The sequence below is a fragment of the Bubalus kerabau genome, chromosome 13 (assembly GCF_029407905.1).
Source record: "Bubalus kerabau isolate K-KA32 ecotype Philippines breed swamp buffalo chromosome 13, PCC_UOA_SB_1v2, whole genome shotgun sequence".
In the NCBI taxonomy this organism is placed as follows: Eukaryota; Metazoa; Chordata; class Mammalia; order Artiodactyla; family Bovidae; genus Bubalus; species Bubalus kerabau.
In genome coordinates, this window is record NC_073636.1 from 74,653,538 (window position 1) to 74,674,700 (window position 21,163).

General features: G+C 43.4%; 1 pseudogene; it reads left to right on the forward strand.

Moving 5' to 3' along the window:
- LOC129626002 (trophoblast Kunitz domain protein 1-like) overlaps positions 1-21,163 on the forward strand; it is a 34,520-nt pseudogene that overhangs the window by 2,841 nt on the left and 10,516 nt on the right.

Below are 21,163 nucleotides of genomic sequence, written 5' to 3' on the forward strand. Positions count from 1 at the left end.
CTGAGCCCTCCACTTGCACAGTCTATACTGACTCCCTGGATTCCCTGTCAGAATTAAACCACCCTGTTGGACACCCATTGGCTGTTTGGAGGAATTGGATATTGTTGCTAGAGACACCACATATTTGGTATCGGGAAAACCCAACTCACTCTCCCTGTGCTTTGGGAGTTCAGATGAGTCATGGGACAGGGTAGTAATGAAAGTGGGACTCTGCATCCAGGAACTCTTACCAGTTTATCGGTATTTTCAGAGTTCCTGACAGAATAGGATAGTATATCAAATGGGTTATGACAGGGAAGTATCTCGTTCGGACCCTATCATCCCCATGCCATTAGTTCTCTGGCAAGTCATCTATAGTCCTCATCTGAACAGCAGAGAAGTGGTACATAAGTTCTTTGAACACATTATCAGTCAATTATAAACAGCTTATTCACATTTAATGGCCAAGTATAATTTTCCACCATGATATGTTCTTGAAAGATTTCTCTACCTATTTGCTTGGGGCCATAAAGAACATTTATCGGTCAAATAATGATTATTCCTCTATTTAAAAATTAATCACACAGACCTGGACCACTGAGAAGCGGAACTGCCAGGAAAGAATGAAACCCAGTCCTTATGTGGTTGGCTTGTGGGACCAAGGCTGGTACAATATTAGCAAATTCTCCAGGCTTTTTCCTTTGTCCACTTTTGACTATTGTTTTATTATCCATATTTGAAATTGTCCTGGTGCATTGTGCAACATTCCTGAAAATTTTGAAATCTTTGTCTTTTATAGGTACCAAGATTGTGGGAAAGGAATCCAGTATAACACAAGGATTGGCTGAAACCATAAATAAAGTCCTGAAAGGTTAGAACATTCTGCACCTATGGGGAGAGAGGAGGCCACTGTAACTGAGATCAGACACCACTGGCTGATAAGTCAATATATATGTTTATTGAGTGAAACCTCAATAAAAATCCATAAATATTGGCTCAGAGAGCTTTTGAGGTGGGAAAAACTGGCGATGAGGTGAGGGTGCTGGGCTCACCAGGGCATGGAGGCTCTGCTCACATCTACTCCCCCTTTCCCCTAAACGTCTCCTTCATTTAGCTATTTCTCATTTTATCCTGTACATTAATGTGAGGAAAGTGAGTAAGAGTTTTCCTGAGTTTGGTCGCTGGTTCAATTTAGTTTGAGCATGGAGTTGAGGTCATGGGAAGTTCGACTTTCAGTCACTTGGTAACTGGAGCCCACATGGCTGACATCTGAAGTCAGGGCAGTCTTGATACCTTAGCCTGTGGTTTTGGCACTAACTCCACAGATATGGTATCAGAAATCAATTGACAGTTGGATGTTGGGGATTCCATGGTGTTGTGGAGAAAACACGTATTCGAGGTCATGTAAAAATCCAACTTACCCTCTGATGTGAGGGCTCAGGTGTGGCTAGAGGAGAGGTGAGTATTAAAAGCAGAACACTGTACCCAGAAACTCTTACCAGTTATCCGTTTTTTGGAGTTCTGTCAGAATCAATCATGTATCAAATGAGTGATGACATAACAGTGTCTTGCCCTGACCAGGCCACCCACATGCTTGTATCCTGGGGCAAATCACTTGATGTTTCCTCATCTGAACAGGGGAAACATGCTACATGAGTTCTTCAAATAGATAGATGACGAGTTATGACTAGAAAGAGTTTGTTCGCATGTCATGACCAGATTTGTCCATTTTGCACCACAATGTGTTAATCTGAAGAAAAATTCTCTACCTAGTTGCTGTGGCCAGGTAAAACTATTTCTTTATCAAATAATATTTATTCCTGTATTATTAAAGGTAGTGAAAAGATGTCAAGTCATGGAGGAGGGCAACGGCAGGGAGAGCAAAGAAACACAGCCCTTGTATGACCAAGACTGATAGAATATTACGAAGTCTCCAGGCTCTTTCCCTTGTTGTCTTTTGACTGCTATTTTCTTATTCATGTTTGATCCTTTTCCTGTTTCATGAAGTTGGCCTCCTGAAACTCTTGAAGTTTACTCTTTCACAGGTCAGGTGATGATTTCCAGAGCACAGCTTGATAACCATACAGTAGAGGAATTCCCAACGCTCATTCCTCAATACTCAACACTCAATGAGGACAATAAAGGTATGTAGTTTCTGCACCTCAGGGAAGAGAGAAGGGCACTGAGATTCAAATCAATCACCAATGGCCAATGATTCAATCAATAAGGCTATTTCTTGAAACCTCAACAGTACAGAAATATTTGGGTTCAGAGAGTTTTCTGGGTGGTGAATATGATTGTGAGGGTGCTGTGCTCACTAGGGAATGGAGGCTCCACACACCTCCATTCCCCCTTTGCCCTATACATCTCCTCCATTTCACTGTTTGTCAATTTTTTATGCATATTCATCAGTGGAAATGAGAACAGTAAGTATGTTGCTTTCCTCAGTTTGATCATCTGCAGCTGCTGCTGCTAAGTCGCTTCAGTTGTGTCCGACTCTGTGCGACCCCATAGATGGAAGCCCACCAGGCTCCCCCATTCCTGGGATTCTCCAGGCAAGAACACTGGAGTGGGTTGCCATTTCCTTCTCCAGTGCATGAAAGTGAAAAGTGAAAGTGAAGTCGCTCAGTCGTGTCCGACCCTCAGTGATCCCATGGACTGCAGCCTATCAGGCTCCTCCGTCCGTGGGATTTTCCAGGCAAGAGTACTGGAGTGGGGTGCCATTGCCTTCTCCTTGGTCATCAGTAACCTTCAGTTATTGAACATGGAGGTGAAGTCATGGACCTCCCCATTTTAGCCATTTGGTCACAAGCAAAGTAAGTGGGGACCACGTGGCTGGGACTAAAGTGAAGACAGTCTTGAGCACTCAACCTATGTGATCTGCACTAACTTCATGGATTTCCTATCAGACATCAATTGAGTGGGGACGTCCAGTGGGTGTCTGGGGAATTGATTGATGTTGGTACAGACACCACATATTTGTGTTGGGATAAACCCAGGCTCACTCTGCCCTGTGATTTGGGGGCTTAGGTTACCTTGGGCACAAGGTAGTAATGAAAGTAGGACACTGGCTCCAGAAACACTTGCAAGTAAATTGTATTTTCCGAATTCCTGGTAGAATCAAGCATTGTATCAGATGTGTTGTGACATCATAGCAACTTGTCCTGACTCTTCCACACACGTGCTCTGTTTCCTGGGGAAAGTTATCTGCAGTTTCCTCATCTGAAGAGGAGAGAAATGTTCCATGCATTCTTTGAACAGAGTACCAGTCATGAATATAAAGAATTTATGCCCTGCCACCTTAGTGTCTACACCATTTGGGAGTGCATTTCCCTGACAAGGAACTGAACCTATGACTATTTGAACAGAAGGTGTTTCTTAACCACTGGACGGCCTCAGAAGTCTTACAGAAGTTTTAAGGCTATTCAAAGGCATTATACCAATCTTTCTTAAAAAACTTCATGAGGAAATATACATTTGCACATGATTACTGTATCATGTCACCCCTAGCAACATTCATAATTCTGTCCCAGAAAGGAGGTTTTCAAAAGGTCTTGTCAATTTGACCATCCTCCACCATCCTAACATTCTCTATTGCAAACAGGCGGTTCTCGTTGCTATCCTTGTACGGAGCTGTGATGACCATCCTCATAACTGAGGCATTGCCCTTCTCCTTATAGCATCTTCTAAGCCTGCCTTCTGCCTGGGGCCTAAATTAACAGGTGGCTGCAGTGCCATGATGACCAGGTATGTCTACAATGCCCAACCAGACTCTGTGAGCAGTTTATGTATAGTGGCTGCAAAGGTAATGAAAACAACTTTGAAAAGTTAGAGGACTGCATGAAGACCTGCTCTCAAGAAGCAAGGTCCCCGTGGTAAGATAGGGGCCAGGGCACAGGAGGAGGGGAAGGGCTGGGGAAAGGGGCGGAGCTCAAGGGACCACACACCATTCAACCCTGCACAGTGTCTTCCTCACCACTGCTGCCAGGAGAAGAGGCTGCAGTGTCCTGTGAAACCACACACTGAGCGAGTTCTCCAGGGAGAGAATATCAGAAAGTCAACCCCAGATGCCTCTTTGTGATCATCTGAGCCTGATCACATGCTCCCCTTTCTCAAATGGAACACTGATCAGCCACCCTCCAGGGTAAAAGTGAAAGTGAAGTCGCTCAGTCATGTCTGACTCTTTCCGACCCTATGGACTGTAGCCTACCAGGCTTCTCTATCCATGGGATTTGCCAGGCAAGAGTACTGGAGTGGGTTGCCTTTTCCTTCTCCAGGGGATCTTCCCGACCCAGGGATCAAACCCAGGTCTCCCACATTGCAGGCAGATGCTTTACCCTCTGAGCCACTTAGGGAAGCCTCCAGGGTAGGTCTGCAAGAGTCCTGAGCACCACCTCTAGGCTTGGAAAACTCACTTCTTTCTTGTTGTGGCCTTTCGAGTCATGGGGACAACAGTTCCATAGTTTTTTGAAAACATGGGATCTGTCAAGATGACAGGAGCTACAAGATGTAGTAGCTCCATGTAGCTCCAGGTCTGGAGCTACAATGATGGAACTCAAAAAGTTCCTTTCTTTTTGCAGAGGACATGCGAAGAGTGGTTTCCGGAAACTCTGAAGTCCGAGGAGGAGTCTTTCAGGACTGGGCTGTGGCTGCATCTGAACCTCTTCAGTCTCCTCAAAGTTCTCCTCTCTGCTACCCTCCTCAGCAGAGCCTGCCTGTTTCTTTTCCTCTTTTGGTCAACATGTCTAATTCTGTCTCATCCAGCTGGCTCTCAGCACCATGAGAGCTTGCCTTACCTTTACCCCTAGCACTTCACACAGCTCCTGAAAACAATGAGACAGTTCATAATTATTTGAGGATGGAAGGAAGGAATGTAGGAGCACATTCCTCGTGACCAGATTAACTACAAGATTGTGGTGTAACACAGGGGTTTTGTTTTACCCCCATCCTCACAGCATCCTCACCTTTATCACCCTTCCCAACACCTCTACTCTCCTTGTGGGTGTCCAAGGTGGAATTTCCAGCATCCAGTTCTCATCATCAGTAATGGGAGAATAGTTTAAGAAAGATCCTTAACTGCACAATGATGTTGCAATATTTATTTCTGTAGCTTCAAACACTATAGGTTATATTTCAATAAATATATATTCAAAATTAAACTGACTGGAGTGGAGTCTGTTGTTTGTAATTACAAACCTTAACCAATAGAGTCCAGGGAATTGGTGGTCCTTCTCTGTTCTTCAGACAGTGGGTCCCTCCCCTTTCCCTTTCCACAAACTGTGCCCTACCAGGCATAGGAAGCAAACCCATTATATCATAAATGACTTCTTAATAACAACACAAATTACACAGAATACTGGGAGATGCCCATATCAAGATGACAACTCTTCTTCCTTCCTTCTAATTTCATTCAAACACGGGGGCAGGTTTCCTCCCGAATCTCAGAAGGGGAATGGGTAGGAGACTCAATTGCCACTTTTATCAGAAATCTGATTCCCACACATGGGGAGGGAGCTTCTTACTTCAGTTAAAAAAGTACAGCTCTCGTTTAGTATCCCTGGCTCTGTGTTAGCATTTTGCCTACACGTTTTTATTAATCATGCTAAGAATCTTTCAAGGGAGGAAATGGAATCATAGAGATGGCTTTATTCATTGGCTTTATTCATAGCTGCTTTATTCATAGCCTAACATGACAGGTCCTCACTCTCCCAAGCAGAGGGACTTTGATGATGTTTTCCTGCTCTGCATCTGGGAAGATTTAGAATGGAGGCAACTTTGGAAATGGACAGTATCTGTTTAACCACAGATTAATAAAGTTTGGCATGGAGACCACAACAAGTAGCAGTATTTGAATAAATGAGAACAGACAAGGTGTTGGTGCTGTTTTTCATATCTTTCTAATCTTGGGCAAATTCTCAACATCTCTGAGCTTTGCATCCTTTAGTATAAAATAAACATAAGGCTTGTAATTGTTAATATTTCCAGCCAGAGACCACTTAAATACTCTACTTTGCTTTCTTGCTTTTCTTTTTCTTTGGAATAGTTTTGTTTGCTGCCTCCTGTATAATATTATTGGCCTCCATCCATAGGTCTTCAGGCACACTGTTTACAAGCCCTAATCCCTTAAATCTATTTGCTACCTCTATTACATATTTACAGTGCATTTAAGTCGTATCTCATTTGCCTAGTAGTTTCCCTGCTTTCTTTAGTTTAAGCCTTATATTTTCTATGAGAATCTGATGATCTGAGCCAGAGTAGCTCCTGATATTGTTTTTGCTGACTGTACACAGCTTCTCTATCTCCAGCTACAAAGAATTCAACCAAAATAATTTTGGTATTGACCATTTGGTGAGGTCCATGTGTAAACTTGTATTGTGGATAAAGGGTATTTGCTATGACCAGTGCATTCTTGGTAGAATTCAGTGTATCTTTGCCTTGCTTTGTATTGTTCTCCAAGGCCAAACTTGCCTGTTACTCCAGGTATCTCTTGATTTCTTACTTTTGCATTCCAATCCTCAATGATGAGTAGACTACTTTTTTTTTTTTTTCTGGTGTTAGTTATAGGAGGTCTTCTAGGTTTTCAGAGAAATGATCAACATCAGCTTCTTCAGCATCAGTAGTAGGGGAATAAACTTGAATTACTGTGATGTTACTGGCTTGCTTTGGAGATGAGCTGAGTACATGCTGTCATTTTTGAGGTTGTACCCAAGTACTGCAATTCAGACTGTTTTGCTGATTATGAGGGTTACTCCATTTTTTCTATAGGTTCCTTACCCACTGTAGTAGATAAATGGTCATCTGAGTTAAATTCGCCATTCCTGCCCATTTCAGTTCACTGATTCCTAAGATCTTGATGTCTATTGTTACCAATCCTGCTTGACCATGTCCAATTTACCTCGAATTATGGACACAAAATTCTAGGTTCCTATGCAATACTGTTCTTTGCAGCATCTTATTTAACTTTCATCACCAGACATATCCACAACTGAGCATCATTTCCAATTAGGTCCAGCTGCTTCATTCTTCTGAGGCTATTAGTAGTTCTTCTCTGCTCTTCCCCAGTAGCATATTGGACAGCTTCTGAGCTGGGGGACTCATCTTTCAGGGTCATATCTTTTTGTCCTTTAATACAGTTCATGAGGTCCTCATGGCAAATATACTGGGGTGGTATGCCAGCCTCTGCTCCAGTGGATCACATTTTGTCAGAACTCCCCACTATGAACCGTCCAACTTGGGTGGCCCTACATGGCATGGCTCATAGATTCATTGAGTTGCACAAGCCCCTTTGCCACAACAAAGCAGTGATCCATGAAGAGGAGTCATATTATAAATATTTGTTTTTAATCATTCTTAGTTTATAACAGTGTAATGAAATGATTGATATTAATGAAAGGAGTTTGGCTTCAGGAACTCACTGTGTTTTGTTCTCTTGGGCAAGTCATTTTATCTCCCTGAAATACAGGTTCTTTTTAAGCAAAAAGAGAAAGGTGATATCTACATTAAAAATGCCCAGATTTGGGTACTCCGAGAACCACGATGATTTCAGTGCTCAAGTGTTTTGAACACCACAGACTAAGGCAAATTGTCTAGAAGCAGAGAGTTTTATTTTCCTCTGTTCCTGACTGCTCTTAAATGAGCTGTCAACTGCAGTAAAGAAAGGAAGAAATAACATTGACCTTATTAGTATCATCTTCTAGACACCCTCGGGAAACTGCCCCAGTGCCAGATTGGAGTCACAGTCTCAGTTCCTAATAGGTCTCCTTCCTCAGAGGTAGCCAAAAGCCCTCAGGCTTCAGTGATTGATCTCACCTTGGTCCAGCCCTTTCCCCACTCCTCCTTGTGTTTATTTGACTCTTTCAACAATGTTGTTAAGTGTTCAGTTCAGTTCAGTTGCTCAGTCATTTCTGACGTTTTGTGACCCCATGGACTGCACCACACCAGGCCTCCCTGTCCATCCCAACTCCCAGAGCTTATTCAAACTCATGTACATTGAGTCCGTGATACCATCCAACCATCTCATCCTCTGTTGACTCATTTTCCTCCACCTTTCTTTACTAGCATCAGAGTATAATCCAAGGAATCAGTTCTTTGCATCAGGTGTCCAAAGTATTGGAGTTTCAGCTTCAGCATCAGTTCTTCCAATGAATATTCAGGACTGATTTCCTTTAGGACTGAGTGGTTTGATCTCCTTGCAGTCCAAGGGACTCTCAAGAGTCTTCTACAACACCACAGTTCAAAGCATCAGTTCTTCGGTGCCATACTTCTTTATAGTCCAACTCTCACATCCATACATGACTACTGGAAAAACCATAGCTTTCACTAGACAGAATTTTGTTGGCAAAGCAATGTCTGTGCTTTTTAATATGCTATCTAGGTTGGTCATAGCTTTTCTTCCAAGGAGCAAGCACCTTTTAATTTCATGGCTGCAGTCACCATTTGCAGTGATTTTGGAGTCCCCAAAATACAGTCTCTCACCATTTCCATTGCTTCCCCATCTATTTGCCATGACGTGATGGGACTGGTGCCAGGGACACTTTAGACTTCTTCACTTTCTGCCATAAGGGTGGTGTCATCAGCATATTTGAGGTTATTGATATTTCTCCTGGCAATCTTGATTCCAGCTTGTGTTTCATAGAGCCTGGCATTTCACATGATGTATTTTGCATGTAAGTTAAATAAGCAGGGCGACAATATACAGCCTTATGCATTCCTTTCACGATTTGGAACCAGTCTGTTGTTCCACGTCCAGTTCTAACTTTTGCTTCTTAACCTGCATACAGATTTCTCAGGAGGCAAGTAAGTTTTTCTGGTACTCCCATCTCTTGAAGAATTTTCCACAGTTTGTTGTGATCCACACAGTCAAAGGCTTTGGCATTAGAAAAGAAAAGAAACAGTGGAAAAGAAGAAGTAAAGAAGTAGTAAAGAAGTAGATGTTTTTCTGGAACTCTCTTGCTTTTTCATAATCCAATGGATGTTGGCTATTTGATCTCTGGTTCCTCTGCCTTTTCTAATTCCAGCTTGAACATCTGCAAGTTCACGGTTCACATCCTGTTGAAGCCTGACTTGCAGAATTTTGAGCCTTACTTTGCTCATGTGAGACGAGTGCAACTGTGTGATAGTATGAACATTCTTTGGCATTGCCTTTCTTTGGGATTGGAATGAAAACTGACGTTTTGCAGTCCTGTGGCCACTGCTGAGTTTTCCAAATTTTTGGCATATTGAGGGCAGCACTTTCACAGCATCATCTTTTAGGGTTTGAAATAGCTCAACTGGAGTTCCATCCTGTCTACTAGCTTTGTTCGTAGTGATGCTTCCTAAGGCCCACTTGACTTAGCATTCCAGGATGTCTGCTGTAGGTGAGCGACCACACCATTGTGGTTATCTGTGTCATGAAGATCTATTTTGTACAGTTCTTCTGTATATTCTTGACACCTTTTCTTAATATCTTCTGCTTCTGTTAGATCCATACCATTTCTGTTCTTTACTGTGCCCATCTTTGCATGAAATGTTCCCTTGATATCTCTAATTTTCTTGAACAGATCTCTAGTCTTTCCCTTTCTATTGTTTTCCTCTATTTCTTTGCATTGATCACTGAGGAAGGCTTTCTTATCTCTCCTTGTTATTCTTTAGAACTTTGCATTGAAATGGGTATATCCTTCTTTTTCTCCTTTGCCTTTCACTTCTCTTATTTCTAGCTATTTTTAAGCCCTCCTCAGACAACCATTTTGCCTTTTTGCATTTCTTTTTCTTGGGGATGATCTTGATCACTGCCTCCTGTGCAATAGTTCTTCAGGCACTCTGTCTACCAGATTTAATCTCTTGAATCTATTTGTCACTTCCACTGTATAATCATAAGGACTTTGATGTAGAATATACCTGAATGGTCTAGTGCTTTTGCCTACTTTCTTCAATTTAAGTCTGAATTTGGCAATGAGGAGTTCATGATCTGAGCCACAGTCAGCTCCCAGTCTTGTTTTTGCTCACTGTATAGAGTTTCTCAATCTTCGGCTGCAAATGATATAATTGATCTGATTTCAGTATTGACCATCTGGTGACGTCCATGTGTACAGTCTTCTCTCGTGTTGTTGGAAGAGGGTGTTTGCTATGACCACCATAAAGCCATAACTTAGTTAAATGTTAGTTATCATAATTACTGATCATAATTATTTCAAAGGATTTTGACTTTGCAGGGAGAAGAATATATGTCTGTGGCCTTTAATGATTCAGAGCAACCCCAGGATATGAGCAACACGATATCATGTCACAAGTGAAGAAGAGTGTAATTTACAGCTCCAGACCACATAGTTAGGAAATGGCAGAACTGAGACTCAAACTGAATTCTTCTGTTTCAAAACCCACTAGAGGAGAGTCCAGAGTTGAGGAGGGGGTATGTTGGTGATAGGTAATCTTGCAAAGTCCCTGAGATCCACTCTAGTCCCTGAGGTCCACTCTGGCAGGTAGTTCTCCTCTTGTTGAAACCAGGTGAGGGGCAGTGGGTGGTCATGCCCTGGAGATGTGTTTATGTCTCTATTTCCCTTCTGCACACTCCATTTACTTTACTTCAACCCAGAATATCAGAGTTTGTGCCCCAGATGGAGCTGCTCTTCCCCAGGTCAACATCTCTTTGGAACAGTGCCAGGTAAACAGCTTGTGTGTTCCAGTAGAGATGCTGCCACAATGGTTGCAGGCAGCTTACCTGTGTCATACCTGTCTTCTGAAGTAGGTGGAGCTAATGTGAGAGGGGGAGCATTTACAGGTATATATGAAGTCTCCTCATGAGGATGTAAAGGAAGATCTGGGCTAACACACTGCTGGTCACCTAGCAGTCTTTGATCAGCTCTCATCCACTCATGGACCATCCATCACGTGCCATGCAGTGCTCTAGGTGCTGGAATGTCCCTTGAGTGACCATACTGGACAAAATTCCACACGGAGAATTGCATTCTGTTTTCTCACAAGACCACAGACAGAGTCAAGTTTAGAATCATACTTCCTGGGCATCCTCACCAAAGCAGACAGAAGCAGGACAGAGGAACCTGGCGGTCTACAGTCCACGGGGTCTCAAAGAGTCAGATGAGACCGAGTGACTGAGCAGACACACACATACAGGCAGAAGCAGGACAATCAGGTGATGAGATTTCACATTGCATATGCTGCTGCTGCTGCTGCTAAGCTGCTTAAGTCGTGTCCGACTCTGCGACCCCATGGACTGCAGCCCATCAGGCTTCTCCATCCATGGGATTCTCCAGGCAAGAACACTGGAGTGGGTTGCCACATTGCACATGGCTGACCCCAAATCCTCCATTTCCACACTCCCCTCTTCGCGTTTATTCTTACCCATCAGCTGGGGTGTAAACATATCTGTCAGCACCCTTCTCTCCATAAATGCCATTCTTAAAGGCCAAAACCATGAGCACACTCTGACTTTCTGCAGCCCTTCTCATCCTCCTGGGGACCCTTCTGGCCGGCATTCTGGGGGGTGAAAAAAGCAGCTGGGTCTGGGGTACGTCCCAGCTCACCTGTCCTCTACAGACTGGAGGGAAAGGAGGGGAGTGCATGGAAGGGGCAGGAAGAGGAGTGTGGTGGATGCTGCCAGCCCTCTGAGGATTTCTTCTGGGAAGTGAGCAGTTGAACTCCAAGGACATTTCTTGACTCTCAGAAGTATCATTATGTGTTTTGCTTTTAATAAAAATATCCCACCTCATTTTACAAAATCATGAATTTCATCTCTGAGACTGTCCATTCCTGGTTTCTTCCTTTTCCCTAAACTCCACTTTGGAATAGTAAAAAGATCCAGTTTGATCCTTGTCCTGGTTTATGCCCCAGGACACTGGAAACCCTTGGAATTTATTGTCTTACTTTAAGCACTGAAATCTCTGAAGGAAAAGAACTTAGATAGTATCTGTGTACAGCTGGACTCCAGAAATGCCATCAGATGTTTAGAGGATTAGAATTATCAGTCTCCCTGGGGAGAAGAGAATAGAGTCTGAATTCCGTCAATAATGGCCAAAGATTTAATCAAACTGAACACACCAAACCATCAATTAAAATCAAAGAACACTGGATTCAGAAAGCTTCAGAGGGTTGATAACATCAAGAGTTTGTAAGGGAGGAGTGTCTGGAGATGGTGTAGATGCTCAGCAATTCCTACTCCCTCTTTGCCTTATGCTTTTCCTCTCTCTAGCTGTCTCAGAGTTTTATAGTTTATAATAACTGGGGACCATAAGTAAAGGGTCCCCAGTTCTGTGAGTGGTTCTGAATATTTGTTCAACATGGGAATTTGGTTAAGGATTCTCTGAATTGACAGCCAGTTGGTCACACGTGTAAATGATCCCAGGACCTGTGATCAAAACTTGAAGGGTGGGCTGTGTTCACAGATGGAGCCCTCACTCTATAGGGTCTGGATCACCTCTGCAGATTTAGTGTCAGAAGTGAATAGACTCCTGGATGTCCAGTCGGTGTGGAGGAACTGGTTGCTGTTGGCAAAGACCTCACATGTTTGGTGTCGGGGCCAACACCCAGACTTACACTTTTCCTCCGTTTCTGTCTGGGTTGAGCCTCAGGGACAGTTGACTATATTATGTTGAACAGAGCACTCAGAACCCCTCAGTAATTTTCTGCATTTTCAGAATTCTTAGCAGAATCAGGGACTTGATAAAATGGGTTGTGACAGACTGTGTCTTGTCCTCATCCTACCACCTACATGCTGTGCCTCCGGGGATAGTCCCACCTACAGCTTTTTCATGAGAGCAGGGTCACCATGTTCCTAGAGATTTTTAAAAGGATTACTAGTCATGAGGACAAAGAATTTACACCTTTGTGGTCAGTGGTTTCCATTTTCCCCCAAAGCATTTTCATCTGAAAGACTTGTCAACCTACCTACATTTACTTCTCCATGACATGTGCAAAAAAAAAAAAAAAAAGTGTCACAAAATGATCATTTCCTTGTGATGAAATTAATCAGAGAGTTGCGTGCCAGTGGAGAGTCATCAGTTCAGAGGCAATTGTAGGCAGAGCAAGAAATGAAGTACTTTGTTGAGTTTGCTCTTGGGGCTGAGACTGTTTTTCCCAGGCTGGTATGATCTTAGTAAAGACTCAATGCCCTTCCCTTTGCTCACATATCAGACTATATTTTATTTTTCTGTAATAATATTGATGACAGTTGCATTCATAATTATATAGATACCTCATCATCATAGAGACTAATAGGAATATTACTCTATTGACTCTCTACAGTGATGATGCACTTGACATGAGTATGAAATAGAAGAGTTATTTACTTGAGGATTATTTATCAAAATGGATCTTTCTGATTTGAGGGCATAGTTTTTTAAAGTAAGGAAACAGCTGTAAAGAAAATACAGTAAAATAATATACACATTAAGGAGGGAAACACACAATGAAGACTGGAGAATATCCTATGCCAGCTACGATGGGTGCTGTGAAGAAGAAGTTTTGGGAATTAAGAGTGTGGCAAGGGTCAGGGAAATACTCTGTGATAAGGTAGCTTTGGACAGAGCTGTACAAAAAAGTGCCTGAATGTTAGAGCAGCAACCAGAAACAGAATGGCTGAAGCTGAGAAGGTTGAGGGGCAGGGAGTGGACAGGATGAGACAGAGAGGACCTGGGGACAAGTGAGGAAGAGGCTTGTAGAATTTTAAAAATCAGAATTTAACTCTTAGAAAGCTAGGGGTTTACTGAGGGAATGGTCATGGGAGCCAGGGGATAGGATTCACTTTGAAACAGGATTCTTGTGGCTGTAGTACAGAGAGTGGCCTCTAGGGGGCGATGGGCAGAGACAGAGGCCCCTGGGCAGGCTGCTGTATTTTCCAGGGGAGCCATGATGAAGTGTGTATTCATATTGTTGCCTGGATTGATCTCAGTTCGTTAGAATAACATGAATAACTTGCTCTATTGAGACTTCTGTGGCAGCTTCATCACAAATCAGAATTCATTAAATCTTCAGGCATTTGTGATGTATTCACCCTTGAAACTCTCAACTCTCCATGAGGTTTGGGGTCAGAGAAAAGCAGAAGGTGGGGATTAAAGCCTTTATCTATCACTGATTCATGTTGATGATTGACAGAGAATAACAAAATTCTGTGAAGTAATTTCCTACAAATAAAAAAATGTATAAATTTAAAAAAGCAAAGTACTCAACCACCAAATCAGGTGTTAGTTACCCAGGCAACAAACCTCCATTCTAAGGTTAGATTGAGGTTTTGCTAGTGACCTCCCTCACATCATGAAAGACTCCCTTGGTTCTGTCATCTCTTAGGAAAGCCAATCGTTTTAAAGCTCGTTTCCAAGAATGGTTAAAAGACCAATTAATACTTCTTATATAAGTCAAAGTATCAATATACCCTCAATATTCCTTAATTCCAGTGCCCATTATGTGAACACAGTGGGGGATTTTCTTCCAAGTCTTCCTCCATTAAATCATAATGCCTTCACACTTTCTTTTTTTGTACTGGAAGCTTTCAGCTACATACATGTACAGATATTAGTATTATAAACTCATGGACAAATGTCCAGCTCCAGTCATGATCAACATATGGAGAATATTCTTAATATGTATCTTTTATTCCTGTCCTATTAGCAGCTAATCAGTGGCAACATGCCAATTCATGTAAAAATATCAGTAATGATATGTAATTATTTACAATATTACTCTGTCGATCTGAAGCCTAAAAACATGAATAATAATGTCCTACAAAGCAGGATATGAAACACCCTTTTCACATGCACCCCTACCAGTCTCTATTGCAAACAAACTGGTATTTTCTGTATTGACTGTTTAGGCCCAGCTGTGATAACCATCTTCCTATTTCACTGAGATCCTCCCATCCCTACAGTCTGACATGTGCCTGGAGCCTCCATGCACAGGTCTCTGCAAGGCCAAACTAATCAGACACAGCTACAACACCAAGTCCAGCTTCTGGGATATTTTTCTATATGGTAGCTAAAATGATAAGAATAAAGAGAAAAGGGAACCCTCTTACACTGTTGGTGGGAATGGAAACTAGTACAGCCACTATGGAGAACAGTGTGGAGATTCCTTAAAAAACTAGAAATAGAACTGCCTTATGACCCAGCAATCCCACTGCTGGGCATACACACTGAGGAAACCAGAATTGAAAGAGACACGTGTACCCCAATGTTCATCACAGCACTGTTTATAATAGCCAGGATATGGAAGCAACCTAGATGTCCATCAGCAGATGAATGGATAAGAAAGCTGTGGTATATATACACAATGGAGTATTACTCAGCCATTAAAAAGAATACATTTGAATCAGTTCTGGTGGATGAAACTGGAGCCTATTATACAGAGTGAAGTAAGCCAGAAAGAAAAACACCAATACTGTATACTAACGCATATATATGGACTTTAGAAAGATGGTAACGATAACCCTGTATGCGAGACAGCAAAAGAGACACAGATGTATAGAACAGTCTTTTGGACTCTGTGGGAGAGGGAGAGGGTGGGACGATTTGGGGAAATGGCACTGAAACATGTATAATATCATATAAGAAGCGAATCGCCAGTTCAGGTTTGATACAGGAAACTTGGGGCTGGTGCACTGGGATGACCCGGAGGGATGGTACAGGGAGGGAGGTAGGAGGAGGGTTCAGGATGGGGAACACATGTACACCCGTGGCAGATTCATGTTGATGTGTGGCAGAACCAATGCAATATTGTAAAGTAATTAGCCTCCAATTAAAATAAATAAATTTAAATTAAAAAAAAAAAAGGATTACTGTGGGGACCAGGCTGTGTTAAGACCTATGCAGGTGCTATCCTATCCTGGGTAAGATAGCAGGCATAGAATGGGGAAAGGGAGAGGGCTGGGAAAGAGGTGGAGCTCACGAGGGTACACACTCCTCAAAATCACCCACAGCGACTATTTTCCTTGCTACCTCCCGGGAGAAGTGGCTGCAGTGCCCTTAGAAACATGTGCTGAGCATGTCCTCCAGGTGCCAGCTTGGCAAAAGATCAGCCCTAGAAGCACCGTCCTGATGATCTGAGCTTAGTCATTCTCCCCTTCTTGCATGGGAAGAGTAAGTCTGCCATGCCACAGAGCAGGTCTGTAGTTCTACCTGCTCGAAAATTCACTTCCTTTTTGCTTGTCATTGTGATACTGAGAGCACTGTGGTTGCTCATTTCCAGGATGGCTTAGGTCCTGTACGGGTACATAGTGTCCGGGTCTGGGGCTTCAGAGATTCAATCACCAAGTTCCTCTCCTTTTACAGAGGCCATGAGAACTGGTCTCCCCTGAGAAGCTAAAGTCCAAGGAGGACCCAGTCAGGGCTGAGCTCTGCCTGTTTGTGATAATATTCAGCCTTTCCCTCTTGCTTGTCAACCCTACCTTCCTCAGCAGAAATCTGCCTCTATCCTCTCTCTCATATGATACTTGCTTTGCTCCTGCCTCATCCAGTTGGCTCTAAGTACCATGAGAGCAGGACTTCCCTTTATCCATAGAACTTTGCACAGCTCCAGGCACAGAGGATAGTCCACAAATATAGAAGTAAGGATGGAAACAGTGCAGGAGAAAAGCTCCTCGTGAAGCAGTGAGAGTAGAGCCTGGGATGCGAATTCATGATTCTTGCTGTAATCGTCTTCCTCCCTGCATCTTCACCTTCATCCTCCACTCATCAGCACTTCGAGAGCCTTGGGAATGTGGCTGCCTGAATGCTTCCAGAGAGGCTGGGACCACCTCTTATTCTTGTAAATATGATGTGACACTCATGAAGTTACGTCCAATACCTTTGATGCATCATCTGTGTTAATATCAAATAGATATGCATGGGTTGTGTTCATTTGTTTGTGTATTGTTGAAATTGAAATATCTGAAAACATGTGAAAAACAGGCAAGTATCTTCTTCCTGATTTTCATCTGTTTGTCTTCCAGAAAGTCACTTTTCCATAGCTGAGGTTCAGTATCTTCATCTCTAAAAAAGGAATAATGATACTTAATTGCTAAGATTGTTAAAGAAGAGCAAGGTATCTTTTTAGCAACACTTACTGTGGGCCCACATCTCAGGTCACAATTTTAAATTCCCTCCAGGACAGGTGAGTAATGTAAATGGAAGTTCGGAGTGGGTGTGGAGGCAGACAGACAATAAGGAATGGTGGAGACTATGGAAACTGAGAGAATGCTCCCTTCCTGAGAAGAGGGTTGCTCTTCTTAGCTTAGTTCATGGTTTTCAAAGTGTGGTCCCTTGAGCAGCACCCTCAGCACCTTGGGAACTTTGTTGATGCAGCTACTCAGGTCCCAACCTGTCCTACTGAACTGAAACTCTGGGGATGAAGATCTCGAATCTGTGTTTGACAAAATGGCTAAGGGATTCTGATGCTCAATCATACTTGAGACCCATGGTCCTTGTTAAATACCAGGACTGTGATGCCAGTTTGTTTACTTGTCCTACATTAATAGAAAAATTTTATATGAAATGTCCCACTGTGAAATCTTATAAATGCCTAAAATTGTAAAATGAACTCTGCTGTTAATGATAAATATATTTTAGCCAGATGTGCATCCTCTGGTTACACTCCCTTTTAATATTCAATATAATCTGGAAAAACATACTAGAGGGTTCAAAAAGTCAGGTGCTAGTTTATCATGTAGCAGAAAGTAATCAGCCATTACTCGGATATGAACATACCTCTCTGACAGCACAGCATCTCAAATACCTAAACATCTTCTGTCTGCCCCAGGTGCATTCCATCCATTTGAACATGTGGCCTTTGATACCAAGGAATCGAAGGTTCTCATTATTCAGGTGGAGATACAGAGGAACAGAAGCAGAGATATGACCTGGGGTCCCAGAGGGTTGGGGCCGCTTGTCTTCATCCAGTATACAGCGACTGTTTGTTCCTGTTCTTCAATTTCTCTAAAGAGGCCTGCAGGAGCCAGGGAGGTTTCTAATTAGAGACCAGACATCCATGAACAGGGAGGGGGGAGCTGGAGTGAGAACTGGCCCATTACGAGGCTTGTGGACCCGGTGGGGGCGGGGGGGGGCTCTAATTAGGACAAGAGAGAGGAGGATCAGGAGAGGAGGGTATTGGGAGAGAGAGACAGACTGATGAGAGACGAGAAGAGAGAAAAGAGGAGTTTCTTTTGGGGAGAGCCTCAGCTACTCCCTGGTCTCAGATGCAGAGATTGACTCAGAAAGAGGGGCAGGGCTGGAGCACCTCCTGAATGCGAATCCTTGTTTTACCTTCAGCAGGTTGTGTGTCTTTAGCAAGTGGCTTTACCTCTGAGCCTCTGCTTTCTGCTTGACACAAAGGGAGAGAATCCCAGATGTTGTAGGATTGACATGAGGCTAAATGAAATCATGCACGTGCAATGTCTCTGAAGTGAGTAGACCCTTGACTCACAGTGGCTTGTTTTGTGAGTACCCCACTGCTGTTGGTATTGAGAGCTCCCGCCATTCTCAATGCTGTTATATGTTTGTAACTACAAATAATAAACAAGAGTGAGTGAAGGGATGGTGGGTGTGGCATGTGTGCACTCTAATTTACAGCTTGCAGTGCAGCAGAGCGCATGTGCACGGACTCTAAGTCAGATCGCTGGGTCCAAATCCTCTCTACCAGCTATGATCTAAGCAAATTACTTTATTTCTTTATATCTCAGGTCCCTCCTCAGTAATATGAGGATATGTCAACAATTTATTCCCCTTTCTTTAAAGATTTTTTAGGATTAGATGAACTACATATTTCACGTGTCTAGGATAATGCTAGTTACATTAAAGAATCGAAGTTTTGCCTGGAGAAGTTACTCATTACTGTTTTTATTACTACTAGAAAGGACTTTGCCTTCTAGGGAGAAGGAATATATGCCTGTTGCATCCATTGCTTCCATGGCAACCACGTGGGTGCACAGCACGTGTTCTCATGTGATTCCTGAAGACACGGGGTTCTGAGAGGTTTAAATCCTCAGGCAAAAAGGTAGGAAAATGCAGAGCTGGTACCCAAACTGAGGTCCTATGGCCCCATCGACAGAGAGGGAGAGAGAATGAGGAAGTGGATGGTTACAGTGTTCTTCCAAGGTTGCCTGATATCAACAGGGAGACTGCTCTTCTGTTGGTGAGACCAGGTGAGGGATGACTGCTGGACATGCTGTGGAGACAGATTCAGCTCCCTGTTTCCCCTGAGCCACCCCCCATTACTCATTTTTTGATGCATAAACAGGGTTATTGCCCAGGACACCAGCACCTTCACCAGCTAAGTCCCTTCCTGGAGCAACGTCTGGTAAGGTGCACGTGTGCACCCACCGGAGAAGCTGTGGCAATGGCTGTGGGAAGGTGCCTGTGTCACACCTGTCATCTGAGGGGGGGTCAGGACATCGAGGTCCAGAGGAGACGACACCTGCAGCTGGCTGAAATGGAGGGCCTGGTTACCACACTGCTGGTCACTGGTCTGTCCTCTGATCTGCCCTCATCCACCTACTTATCATTCATCACATGCCAGGCGCTGCTGTAGGGGCTGGGATGCTCCCTGACTGCCCATATAGGACAAACTCCATCTCTCTGATCACAATCTGTGTTTACATGAGACCCACAGGCATCATCAAGTGAGAAGTGCTCTTACTGGGCACTTGAGCCCTGCAGACAGAATCAGGAGATTATGCAATAAACAGGACTGACCCAACTCCACCCATTGCCCACTCCCCTCCTCATCACCTGATCCCACCCCTCAGCCAGGATATTAAAAGGTCAGCCTGTCTGTCCTCAGCATCCTCAGGAGCCCTCCTGCAAGGCCACCAAGATGAGATGGCTCTGCCTCTCTGCAGCCCTTCTCTTCCTCCTGGTTATCCTGGTGGACAGCACCCCGCTGAATATATACCATATCCAGCATGAAGGTAGATCCAGCCTCACCTCTCCTCTTCTGGGAAAATGATGGAACTCCATGGAAGGGGGAGGAGAAGGTGTGGAGTGGGTATTGCTAAGCATCTTTGGATTTCTCCTGTTATGTTGGTCAGGATTACTGTCTGTTTCTTTGGTTTTGGCAGCACTGGTCTTCCTCCCTATGAAAGGATATTCTCTAGTTCCGTGGTCTACTCTCTGGTTGCGGTGTGTGGGCTTCTTGTAGGAGTGGCTTCTCTGGTTGCAGAGCAAGGGCTCTAGAAATTGGGCTCGTAAGTTTCAGTTTACCTTCTTAGTTGCCACCAGGCACATGGAATCTTCCTGACCAGGGACAGAACCCATGTCCCCTGCCTTAGCATGTGTATTCTTATCTACTGGACCATCAGGGAAGACTTAAATTGCAAAGATTTGACTCCACTGATATGTTGACTATCATGAGAATATATATTACAATTTTATTATATTTTATTATGTGTATATATATATATATATATGTATCAGTTCAGTTCAGTTCAGTCACTCAGTCGTGTCTGACTCTTCACGACCCCATGAACCGCAGCACACCAGGCCTCCGTGTCCATCACCAACTCCCGGAGTTTACCCAAACTCATGTCCATTGAGTTGGTGATGCCATCCAACCATCTCATCTGTATCCCCTTCTCCTCCCGCCTTCAACTTTCCCAACATCTGCGTCTTTTCAAATGAGTCAGCTCTTTGCATAAGGTGGCCAAAATATTGGAGTTTCACCTTCAACATCAGTCCTTCCAATGAACACCCAGGACTGATTTCCTTTACGTTGGACTGGTTGGATCTCCTTGCAGTGCAAGGGACTCTCAAGAGTCTTCTCTAACACCACAGTTCAAAAGCATCAATTCTCCGACACTCGGCTTTCTTTATAGTCCAACTCTCACATCCATACATGACTACTGGAAAAACCATAGCCTTGACTAGATGGACCGTTGTTGACAGAGTAATGTCTCTGTTTTTTAATATGCTTGTCTAGGTTGGTCATAACTTTCCTTTCAAGGAGTAAGCGTCTTTTAATTTCATGGCTGCAATCAGCATCAGCAGTGAAATTGGAGCACCCCAAAATAAAGTCAGCCACTGTTTCCACTGTTTCCTCATCTATTTGCCATGAAGTGATGGGACCGGAGGCCATGACCTTAGTTTTCTCAATGTTGAGCTTTAAGCCAACTTTTTCACTTTCCTCTTTCACTTTCATCAAGAGGCTGTTTAGTTCTTCTTCACTTTCTGCCATAAGGGTGGTGTCATCTGCATATCTGAGGTTATTGATATTTCTCCCGGCAATCTTGACT